Source organism: Rhinopithecus roxellana, chromosome 21 (assembly GCF_007565055.1).
Source record: "Rhinopithecus roxellana isolate Shanxi Qingling chromosome 21, ASM756505v1, whole genome shotgun sequence".
Lineage (NCBI taxonomy): Eukaryota > Metazoa > Chordata > Mammalia > Primates > Cercopithecidae > Rhinopithecus > Rhinopithecus roxellana.
Window position 1 is genome coordinate 64,768,654 of NC_044569.1, and position 13,555 is coordinate 64,782,208.

Here is a 13,555-nt window from a genome sequence, read left to right on the forward strand (position 1 = left end):
CAAGAATGGCCTGAAATGATACCATTATGAGTCAGGCACTGTGCTGAGGTACAATTAAATACAAAAATAATAAACAAATGAAGATACCTGGCCCCTACCTCGAAGGGAATTTATACCTAGGAATGGGCATCACGTGTTCAAACACACAATTACAATGGATGGAACTTCATAGTACAAAGCATTCTAGTAGTGTAGGGAAATACAGTGGGCTCTACTGGTCGGGCTGGGCAAGGCTGCCTGGTGGGAAATATAAATGGGAATTGAGGCAGAGGTCAGATTTTGAAAGGCCACCTATGCTTGAATAAGGAGGTGAGTAGGTCTTACCCTGTTAATAAGGAGGCTAGAGGCATGTGTGTTTGAGAAGGATTATTGGATCATCAATATGGAGAAAAGCTGAAGGAGAGAGGAAAGGGAGTTAGGAAGTCCAGATAATTTCTTGTTAGAAAGTCAATATGTACCCTGTATAGGGTACATGTCTTCTCTTTTAAAAATAAAAATAAAAAATAGTTTTACCAAACTTCCTTTTACCTTCTCTGACTTGTAGGGTACAATATTAGTATTTAGCTCTATAGTAAGCAGAGAATGGCTGCTGATTCCCATATCATGACACAAAAAGCCTAGTGTTTCATCATTTACTGTTATTGGAAAAGGAGTCAATAGAATGCTGGTTTATTTTCCTGACACTGTTTTAGAAAACTTTCTGAAGAATCTTCTCTTTGGTGGACAATAGGAGACAAATTAGAACTGAGGAATCAATAATATATACTAGCAACTTGGAAGCAAAACTAAATTGTAATAAACAGCAACGAAGTGTAAGCCGTAAGAAAAAATAATTTTAGGGACTGTTAAATGAGTATATTTTGGGGAGGGGTAGTTAAAATATAACTTACAAAATAATATATTTTGTGAGGTTTTTATTTTCATTTTTTCCTTTATCTTTAATGTATATAATGTTTTAATATTAATAGACATCTCTAAACTTCATTTGTAATATTTTCTGTATAATTCTCCTCAACTTTTCTCATAGTGATTACAAAATTCTTATTACAAATTTGACGCACGTTGCTGCACTTGCCTCAATATTTCAATAGAAAGAAAATTCTCTTAGATTACATATTGTGAAGTTAGCTCTATACAGTTAATAATATCATCTATAATAACCTTTCCATTAAATTAGAGAGAAATTTGCCCCTTTGAGTTCATTATCTGTGAATTAAGTCTTGCACTGTTGGTAAAATAAAGCATGTTATTCTAAAGTTGTAGCTTGACTTTTCAAAACTGATTAGTGATTCTGTGGCCAAACATACAAGACATCTAACCTTTAAGCAGGACATTTGAAGAACTGGATTCCTGCTGTCATTGCAGAAAAACTCAGCTGAAGCCATGGTGAAACCAAATGTATGAAAATTGTAAGAGAACAGTAACTCTGAAATAGAGTAATTGTTGTTTTTGAAAGTTGGATGAGTGCAAGGTTGGTCCAGTCAGTTCTCAAGGAGAAAAAAGAGATGAGGCTTATGTAAAATGTATTACCAAGTTATACACTGAGAGAAGACACTGCAGAAGGAAAAAGCTGACTAGACTTAGTAGACTGTAGGGGTACTACTAAATGCAGAGTACCATGACAAAGTAAGTATTGTCAGTTCTCATTATCTATTGGGTACACTGTATAATTATATTATTAACAGATAATACCCTTAAGTTTTATTTTTAATATTTTCTGAATATTTTTTCCTTAGCTTTGTCCATAGTGCTTAAGAAAATTCCTCTATCATTTTTCTTCAAACTTTCCCTCACTGGAATAAAACTTGAAGTATTGCTAAAAATGTAAAGTTTTATACAGGCAGAAATAATTTTAAAAGGAATGACATAAAATTCTGAAATTAAAATCATACATTCTAAATATTTCAAGTAAATTAATTTTATTATTTAATTTATATCATCTCTGATTATTTATATCTCTTATGGAATTGATCACAAGATTTTTAAAAAGTGAAAAGAATTCTGTAGTCTTGTATTTTGGGCTGAAAGCAAATGACAATTTGCTATGCATTCTAAGTAAAAAAAATCTCATATACATTTTAAATTATAGATTAGGTTGATCTATATTTACAACCAGACTAACTTTCAGAATTCATTAGCATTGAAGGATATTGGAGAGAAGAAATAGAAACAACAGAAGGAGCAAATAAAAGGAAAGGAAACTTTTATTGCTATGCTAACATGCTATATGCCTCGCACTCTTCTAGCCCTTAAAATACGTTTTTTTTTTTTTTCGCAACAACTGTGCCAGAAAATATCACTATTCTAAGTTAAATATGTAGAATCTGAGCCTCAGAATTAAGTAACTTTTGAAGGCCATCTCTTAAGTTTAAAAGTGGGTTCAAGATTTCAGTCCCAATTAGTCTAGACCCATTTACATTTGCATTATATCACCAGTTTTGGGGAGGGGAAATTCACTGCGGGATAGATGAAGCAAGCCAGGTAAAACTCATCAAAACAGCATGACGTAGGAATCCCCTCCACCTGCTTAGTTGAAGAGCAGAGATTCTTACTGTCAGAGATTCAGTTCCAAGACTGAATTAATTCTTGTCTTTATTTTCAATGAGTCTTAACACATTATGTGCTAGGCATATGCTACAGGTCAGAAATACAGAATAAAACAAGTGCCTTTTCCAATCCTGAAAAAAAATCATATTTTTGTTGGAGGTATCACTTGGTGTATACTTATTAGTTACATAACTCATTATGATCATAATGGTTTGAAGTTCTCTTTGGGAGGGTAGGGAAGGTAAAATTAACTCTAGGAGAGGTAGGGAAATGTCACAAATGTGAGAAGAGCATAACTTTCTGAAGTGTAAGTTGGTTGGGTAAGAAAAAGAGAAAAACGTATTCCAGACACTGGGAATAACCTGAACCAGGATACACAGAAAAAATATTTAGCTGTTTAAACATGACTGATATCTGTTTTAAATGGGGAATAATTTTTTTTTTATACTTTAAGTTCTAGGGTATATGTGCACAACGTGCAGGTTTATGACATATGTATACTTGTGCCATGTTGGTGTGCTGCACCCATCAACTCGTCATTTACATCAGGTGTAATGCCCAATGCCATCCCTCCCCCCTCCCCCCTCCCCATAATAGGCCCCGGTGTGTGATGTTCCCCTTCCCGAGTCCAAGTGATCTCATTGTTCAGTTCCCACCTATGAGTGAGAACATGAGGTGTTTGGTTTTCTGTTCTTGTGATAGTTTGCTGAGAATGATGGTTTCCAGCTGCATCCATGTCCCAACAAAGGACATGGACTCATCCTTTTTTATGGCTGCATAGTATTCCATGGTGTATATATGCCACATTTTCTAATCCAGTCTGTCACTGATGGACGTTGGGTTGATTCCAAGTCTTTGCTATTGTGAATAGTGCTGCAATAATGATTTTTTAAATCCAGAAATAAGTAATTAATCCTTATGTGGCCTTTTACATACTGTAAATAAAAATAATTTCTTAAATGATTCAATTTTAAAGAATTTGCCAGGCATGGTGGCTCACGCCTGTAATCCCACCACTTTGGGAGGCTGAGGCAGGCAGATCATGAGGTCAAGTGACCGAAACAATCCTGGCCAACATGGTGAAACCCCATCTCTACTAAAAATAAAAAATTAGCTGGGCGTGGTGGCACACGCCTGTATTCCCAGTTACTTGGGAGGCTAAGGCAGACGAATCCTTGAACCTGGGAGGCAGAGGTTGAAGTGAGCCAAGATCATGCCACTACACTCCAGCCTGGCAACAGTAAAAATTAAACACAGCAGGAAGGGAAAATTGATAAAATTGATAGGTATACTACACTAGACTGATGAACACTAACCTAGAAAAAAAAATCAAGCTGATGACTTTTCTGCTACAGTAAGTTATGATTTTATGCTATGCATATTTATGTATTCTATTACAAAATATGTTTCTTAAAATTTCTCTTTCCTAAATATAAAGAAAATATACTTACTAATTCATTTATAGCGCAGTTCCTTAAACTGTATTTATTTTAATTACTATTGTATGTTTTCTGATAAAACTTGGATGGCAACAAAAAGCCATAATTAATCTAAAAGCAATATGTAGGGTGGGAACTTCTAGACTACATGATTGCATGAGGTATGGGTAATCAAGAGAAAATCAAGGCAAATGTAAATGTCACCATTTCACTGATTAAAGTGTTTCTGGTTTACAGTAGCAGGAAGGAGCTCTACATATTTTATGCTGTTTACTTTAAGATTTTGAAAAAAATAAAACTAATCACTCTGTTTTTGCAAATCTATAGCTTGTCAAGAGGAAAATAACCATTCCACTCTGAATAAAATCCAAGTTGAGTTCTCTTCTAAATTTGCAATTGCTGCTTTCCGTGAAAGTGAAAATTGGCACAGGAAGTCTGACAACTTTGTCAACAGGATAGTATCAAAGTAGAATTTTTTTTCCCATGGGAGGTTGATAAAGATGAGACAGAAGGATAACAGGACGAAGAATGGCTTTTAAAAATACACACACACGCATATATATATATATATATATATATATATATATATATACACCCTTATCTCTCTATATATACTCTCCATATACATATATGCCATCTTTCTACATATGTACATATATATGTGTGTGCGTATGTGTGTATATATATATGTAGAGAGGTATATATATGTATTTATATTTGTATGTGTGTGTATATGTGTGTATATAGAGAGGTGTATACATATATATGTATATATGTGCATGTGTGTATCTGTATAGGTTGCAAATAAATAGTCATGGTACTAATTATGATAGCATGATTGAAAGCAATTTTATGATCAGATATCTCAGTTCCTGAGAGCTGCAATACAGCATAAGAGAAACAGGAAGACAAGATGAGTTACACTTTAATTTTTTCCAAAGACAGTGACATATAATTCTTCAAAAATGTAAGCAGAAAATGATGTATTCAAATTGTAATAACAATTTCCTTTAACCTAGTCTCGAGAACAGACTATTTGCTCTTATTTTCTTTTCTTTTCACCATGTACTACATCTAATTAATCGAAGTCATTTTTCCATTTAATTATTCTGTTACACCGTCTCAATTTCATTTAATGTTACGCACAGTAATCAGGAAAATGTTCCATCACAACTTTTAAAATTATGTCTGAGTTAAAGCCTGACTCTCATAAATCAATTTGTTTGTGATAAGAGTCTACAGAACTCAGAATAGATAAGAACTTTTCCTTCAGTACCATCTTCAGCCTGTTCCACCTTACTCATATCCTTTAATGGTGGAGACCAGGATAGACTCCAAAGACTTTAATATTCTTGGTTCTGAAGTCACTGGAAGCCTTATTTTGCCACTCATAAATTAGACTGACTGTGCTCCACTTTATATAGTTAATAATAATGTCACTGTAAACTGTGTTTTTCCTTTACTTTGTATCAGCCACAAAGAAAGAATGTCCATTTGGAGAGGCAATCAGGTTTTATCCAGTTGCCAAAGAATGGAGCAGGGGAGTTCATGATCTAAAGCTACCTTCTCTCTGGGCAATGGGAGGTATGGGAGTTTTGAAGGGTTGCTGCTGGGCAAGGAAGGTCTGTAGGCATGCACAGGGGGGAGTTTCAGATGCAGAGGCACAGTTCATGGGCATACTTCTTCACACATCTCATGTACACAAAATAGCCATCTTCTCTTAGGGGAGGGGTTTTTAGTATTATAATGACATGTTAATGATGGAAAGGCAGCTGGAGGTCACCTGCTCAGGTCTAGACTCCCTCTGTAATCCAGCATAGGGTCACAAGGCTGCTTTGTGGCATCTGGGCCATCTGGCTTCCTTAAGCAGCTGTGCTTATGGATTAAGAGAAGAATAAAGAGAAACTGTTAAGGACAGGGCCATCCTGGTGACAAAATATTGACAGTACTTTAAGCTTGCCTATTCAATGGTATTGAATTAATCCCTCCTATGCATTATTGACCCAAATAGCTTACAGAAATATACATTTGAAAATCAAAATCCTTTGGCCATTGAGGAAATGAAGGAATTGTTCTTAATTCTCTTCTGGCACTGAACTTGTATTAAGTATAAGAAGTTTAAATAACTGAGTAATACATAATATTTATTTTGCTTTTGCTTTTTGCTTTGTAGTATAAATTAAAATTTAAGAGTAGAGTTGACAGTTACATATCTGTGGGTTCTCCATCTATGGATTCAACAAACTGAAAATATCTGAAAAAATAACAAAAAATACAGCAATAAAAGTAACACAAATAAAAATGCAGTATAACAATTTTTACATAATATTACATTGCATTATGTATTATCTGTAATCTAAAGATGATTTAAAATATATGGGAAGACGTGCATAGGTTATGTGCAAATACTATGGCCATCTTATATATTTTTTATCATACTTTAAGTTCTGGGAGACATGTGCAGAACATGCAGGCTTGTTACATAGATATATACGTGCCATGTTGGTGTGCTGCACCCATTAACCCATCATCTACATTAGGTATTTCTCCGAATGCTATCCCTCCCTCCACCCCCATCCCCTGACAGGCCCCAGGGTGTGATGTTCCCCTCCCTGTGTCCATGTGTTTTCATTGTTCAAATCCCACTTGAGTAAGAACATGTGGTGTGTGGTTTTCTGTTCCTGTGTTAGTTTGCTGAGAATGATGGTTTCCAGCTTCATCCATGTCCCTGCAAAGGACATGAACTCATCTTTTTTTATGGCTGCATAATATTCCATGGTGTATTTGCACCACATTTTCTTTATCCCGTTTATCATTGATGGGCATTCGGGTAGGTTCTAAGTCTTTGCTATTGTGAACAGTGCTGCAATAAACATATGTGTGCATGTGTCTTTATAGTACAATTATTTATAATCTTTTGGGTATATACCCAGTAATGGGATTGCTGGGTCAAATAGTATTTCTGGTTCTAGATTCTTGAGGAACCGCCACACTATCTTCCACAATGGTTGAACTAATTTACACTCCCACCAACAGTGTAAAAGCATTCCTATTTCTCAACATCCTCTCCAGCATCTGTTGTTTCCTGCCTCTTTAATGATTGCCATTCTAACTGGCGTGAGATGATATCCCATTGTGGTTTTGATTTGCATTTCTCTAACGACCAGTGATGATGAGCTTTTTTTCATATATTTGTTGTCTGCATAAATATCTTTTTTGTTGTTGTTGTTTGTTTGTTTGTTTGTTTGAGACAGAGTCTAGCTCAGTCGCCCAGGCTGGAGTGCAGTGGCGCGATCTCCGCTCACAGCAAGCTCCGCCTCCCGGGTTTACGCCATTCTCCTGCCTCAGCCTCCCAAGTAGCTGGGACTACAGGCGCCCACCACCACGCCCAGCTAATGTTTTTTTTTTTTGCGTTTTTAGTAGAGACAGGGTTTCACCGTGTTAGCCAGGATGGCCTCGATCTCCTGACCTTGTGATCCGCCCGCCTCGGCCTCCCAAAGTGCTGAGATTACAGGCGTGAGCCACGGCGCCCAGCCAAATGTCTTCTTTTGAGAAGTGTCTGTTCACATCCTTCGCCCACTTTTTGATGTTTTTTTTTTTTTTTTTTCTTCTTCTTGTAAGGTTTAAGTTCCTTGTAGATTCTGGATATTAGCCCTTTGTCAGATGGATAGATTGCAAACAATTTCTCCCATTCTGCAGGTTGCCTGTTCAGTCTGATAGTTTCTTTGGCTGTGCAAAAGCTCTTTGGTTTAATGAGAGCCCATTTGTCAATTTTGGCTTTTGTTGCTATTGCTTTTGGTATTTTAGTCATAAAGTCTTTGCTCATGGCTATGTCCTGAATGGTATTGCCTAGGTTTTTTTCTAGGGTTTTTATGGTTTTATGTCTTACATTTAAGTCTTTATTCCATCTTAAGTTGATTTTTGTATAAGGTGTAAGGAAGGGATCCAGTTTCAATTTTCTGCATATGGCTAGCCAGTTTTTCCAACACCATTTATTAAAAAGGGAATCCTTTCCCCATTTCTTGTTTTTGTCAGGTTTGTCAAAGATCAGATGGTTGTAGATGTGCGGCATTATTTCTGAGGCCTCTGTTCTGTTCCATTGGTCTATATATCTATTTTGGTACCAGTTCTATGCTGTTTTGGTATAGTTTGAAGTCAGGTAGCGAGATGCCTCCAGTTTCGTTCTTTTTGCTTAGGATTGTCTTGGCTATATGGACTCTGTTTTGGTTCCACATGAAATGTAAAGTATTTTTTTTCCTAATTCTGTGAAGAAACTCGAATGGCCATCTTATATAAGGGACTTGAACTTTCTCAAATTTTGGTGTCCTGAAAGTCAGTGGAACCAATGCCCCCTGGATACCAAGGGAGGACTGTATGTGGATTCATATCTCAATTAATATACAATTTGTCCTATATGCAAACTGAGAATGTGGAATTTACCTTTTCACAATCAGTCCACAGCAGTCCCAACATGAGGGCTTAATCTTAGGGAAATAGTATCTGACTCAGTTTCTTGGCCTCGCATTCCTGTTTATTTGTTTAAGAAGAGTAATTTTTAAAATCTGTCCCACTTTAAACATATGGGAAAATATAGACTATTATAGGGAATATCTACATACACACTACCAATCTTAACACTGATTGTGTTTGTTTAATGCCTTTTGCAATTTTGATATTATGTATTTGATACATAAAAACTAACATATTTAACACAAATGTAAGTTAAGAAGCAAAATATAAATATAATATATTATGTTTACCCATAAATCCAACCTACCCATATTCTGTTACCTTGTCCCATCCACCTGTTTCAGATCTCTCTTTCTTTTTCTAAGAAATAAAATATTTCCTATTTAGTTGATACTGACTATGGGCTTCTCTGCATCCTTCATCCTTCCTTTTCTACTCTCTAGAATTTGTTGTTTATAATTCCCACAGCACACACACAAAAAAAACCACTTAGAAACAAATACAGGAAACTGAATGTATACTCATTTTGCTAAGATTTATTCAGTGGATAGTTGGAATTACAATTTATTAATTTTATCTATATGAGATGAACATATCAGTATTATTTATTTCATTCTCTATGGATGGTGTTTGGATAATGCTATACTTACATATATTTATCCCATTTCCATTTATGCTTTATGCTCCTATAAACATTCTTATATAGTTGCACACAAATGTTGATGTTTCTCTAAGACAGAAGTTCTTAACTTAGACTGCATTTTGAAATCACCTGGGAAGTAGTGTTAAAAAATTGTGGTGCTGGGATCTCTTCCCTGCTCTAGAAATTCTAACTTAATAGTTCTGCAGAATGGCTTGGGCATCAGCATTATTTTAAAGTTCCCCAAGTTAACTTAGTTTGATTTAGAATTATTAAGACATACCTAAAAAGAGAATTACTAAGTCATAGATTGTGTATATAAACATTTCCAAGTTTGTGATATATTATTGTAATGTTCCTCCAAATGGGTATATCATTTTACAATTCTAGCAGAAGTGCATAAAATTCAATTTTCTGTCTTTCCTTGCCAATGGTTGGTATCGCCAGGTTTTAAAATTTCTACCAATTTGATTAGAATGCAAAGACTTATCTGCTTTCACTTGCCCTTTGCCAGATCATTAATGAGAATGAGTAATTTTTCACTTTTATTGGCCATTAGATTTTTTTGTTCTGTGGATTATCTCTTAATATGATTAATAAAAGTTATAATAAAATGTAACTTTTTTCTTTCATACAAAGTCTTAATTCTGTTTTGTGTGTTGCATAAAAGATCAAACTTTAAAATATTTCTATATAAATGACTGCCACAGCATCATATTACTAAGTAGTTGATTTTTTCTCTACTGACACGCAGTATCACTTCAGTGGTGAATCAAGTTTTCACGTAGGTGTAGTTCTAAACTCCCTGTCCGGTTTGTGTGTGTCTGCAACAGTATGTACTTCTATAATGGTAATTTTGTTACAACTATTTATTTCAGGATAAATCCTCTTGGCTTTTTGCTCTTTAATATTATCTGGCCATAGTTGATCTTTGTTTTGAACATTTTAAAATAAGCTGATCAAATTACAATGTTGATAATAATTATAATAAATTTGTAGATGAATTTAAGAAGACTTGCTATCATTATGAAATTAAATCATTCTATGGGGTGGTGAATCATTCTATTTATTTAGATCTTTCCTTACAACTTTCAATGAATTTTTATCATTCTGTTTAGAGCAATGGAATCATTTCATTAGTTTTCTTCTTAAGTAGCAGTAGTATTTTTGTTATTATCAATAGTATTTTTAAAATTATATATTTTAAGTTATTTGTAGTACATTGGAACATAATTGATTACTACAGATTGATTTAAACTGAGTAAAATTATTGGATTCTCTTATTAGTGCTAATAGTTTTTCAGTATATTTGATTTTATTTTCCAGATAGACAATGGTAATGTCTATGAGTAGTAAACATTTTATAACTTATTTTGTCTTACTATGTACTCTACGACCGGAAGAAAATTACGAATGAGTACTCTGATAAAATAAATCCTAGAAATGTCCCTATAATTTTCTTTTATCCTAAAATCTGCCTTTCTGATACTAATTTAACTACACCAGCTTACTTATGATTGTCCTCCCTAGCTTTCCATCTCCTTACTTTTATTTTCAGTATTTGATATTCTTACGCTCTATGTATGTATCTTATTAATAACACATCTGGATTTTGCTTTTCATTCAACTTAATCAAATTGGATAAACCATTAACTTTTTTTTTAAAAAAAGAGCTTCATTGGGTAGAATTTCTATACCATAAAACTCACCCATTTTAAGTGTACAATTCATGAGTACAGTGAATTTGCAGAATTGAGTAACTTCCACAAAATCTAGTCTTAACATATTTTCATTTCCCCTAAAAATCCTTTTCAGTTATTATGGATAGTGCTGCAATGAACGCTATATATTTTTATGTAGACATGAGCCTTCTTTTCTTTCAGGCAAATGCCTATGAGTGCTATTGCTAGGTCTTATGGGAAATTTATGTCTAGCTTTTTAAGAAACTATAAACTGTTTTTTTCAAAGTGGCTGCTCTGTGTTACATTTCTACTAGCAATGTATGAGAGTTTCTGTTTCTCTACATTCTCACCAACATTTATTATTGTCTATCTTTTTAATTATAGCTATTCGAGTACTTGTGAAGTAATATGACTTGTGGTTTCAACTTGAACTTCTATAATGACTAATTATGTTGAACATCTTTTTATGTGTTTATTCACCATTCATATATCTTTAGAGAAATATCTATTCAAAATTTTCTTTATGTTTTAAATTCTGTTTGTCTTACTGAGTCATAAGTATTCTTTATACTTTTAAATGTTATTTGTATATGACAGAATTTGCAAATATTTCATATAAGTAGGATTTTGAAATTTTAATATTGTCTTTGGAAGTGCAAAGTTTTAAATTTTTAAATGAAATTAAATTTAGTGTTTTTCTTTTATCTATTGTACTTCATATGTTACATATCTAAGAGCTTTGGCCTAACTGAAGGTCACGAAAATGTTCTCCTATGGTTTCTAATCATTGCCTTTCAGTGGATGAATTAGTCCACCAGTTTTGTTTTGTTTTGCTTTGTTCTGTCAGATTGTGTTTTAGACCTTTATCTTTTTTATTCTTTAGTTTCACTTTGTCAGGAGTGAAGGGATTCATGAGTTGAAAAAATATGTTCATAATAATGGAGAATGTCTTTTGCTATTCTCTCATGAGAGGATAGCGGAGAGTTTTCTGAGGTCATATGACTGTGATATATGTCAACAGATTGAAGGCAGCAAAGTGATGAGAATCCACATATCTTCTCTTAAGCCATATATTAAAGAGTGCAAAAATGTAAAACAATATCACCCTTTTCAATAGTTTTGGAAAATGTAGTTATTTTTTATATAAATGTGTTACTTGTATGAACATGGAAAGGGCTTATTAGTGCTTTTTTCAATAACAGTAAAATAGTACTAAAACCAAAAAGCTTGAGAACTGCTGTACCATATTACATTTAGAAAAATGTGAGTTTTGCTTGCTTCTTGGTTCATTTAAAACCTGCTTATGACTAGATGTCCTTTGTTATGAGAACTCATACTCACTTCCTTTCCGGAATGACAGCCATGATCTCTTATCATATTTTGTTTTCCACCTTTCTCTTTATCCTAGTCTTCTAGTTAATTTCCTTGATACATTTAAAATTTCACATTTTACCTTCTATACCTCTTTATTTCACTGTTGTAGTTTTTATTTCTGTGTCTCTCTAATGCCTGTTCTAAGTGACTTCATCAGACCTACTTTGAGATTATTCATCATTTGCTAAACTGTATTGAATAGATTGTTTATTCATCATTTGCTAAACTGTATTGAATAGATTGTTTAATTTTTCCACTTGATTTTCAATGACTGTTGATTCATTTCTGTTTATTCTGTTTATCTGGTTATTTTTGGTAGTGTTTAATCATTTTAATTCCTTTTCAAAAATCTATAATAATTTAATTATTAAATTTCTTAAGAGATAATCTTTGTATACATTGTATATTTATATATAAGTATATATTTATATACATATATTATTACATATTATACATATATACATATTATATTATATATAATGTTTATTATATATTATATGTATATATTTATAATATAAAGTATGTATTTATATAATATATAAATATGTTATATTTAAGTCAAATATATAAATATATGTAATATTTATAATCTATCTATATATTTATATATTGTATAATAATATCACTCATGTTGGACTGTTTCCCATATATGTTGCATGAGACTCATCTTCTATGAAGCTTAATTTGGGAATACTGCATGACTCTGATTAGGCTTTCTCTATCTTGAGGAGTTTTGCATTTGCCTCTGCCAAGTCCTTTTCAGTTGTATCTCTGTCTAGGGGATATTATTATATAGATTATTTTTGGGATTGCTTTTACAGTCGTGTGAATTCAAACCCTAAACCAAAATAAGTCAAGCCTGTGGTTCTGGAACTCTCAGAGTAGACACTTTCTTTTCTCTTACCAAGAGCCCATGCTGGAAAAAGATAAGCTGTTGTCTTCCAAAGTTTGGGGGCCAATAATTTCTAGTTCATCTTTGTTTTGAGGGTGAAGACTTCTAAGGGTCTCAGGCTTAGAAGTTGGTGTCCATTTCAACTTGTTATCTCAGCGAGACTCTATCCCTCCCAGTATGTTAACACTCAAGCTGTTGGTTTCTGAGATGAGCAAAGACCACTTCCTCTAAACTGCCTTTCCAACGACATCACAGCTAAGTCATGTCCTTATCACTATTTTTTTCAGATCTGCAAAGACTTTCCCAGTTTTTTGAAAGAACTCATCAGATTCCACCAACCATACTCATATAAGGCTTATACTTAAAGGCAAAGTATATGGTGCAATAAGAAAAAGAGAATGCAGGCAAACACTGGAAGCCCTAGATAGCCCATGCACAAAGCCCACGAAGGCTCAGTCACATACACAAATCACACTGTGTCTTTAGGTTGAACCACAAGGATTTTTGTGAG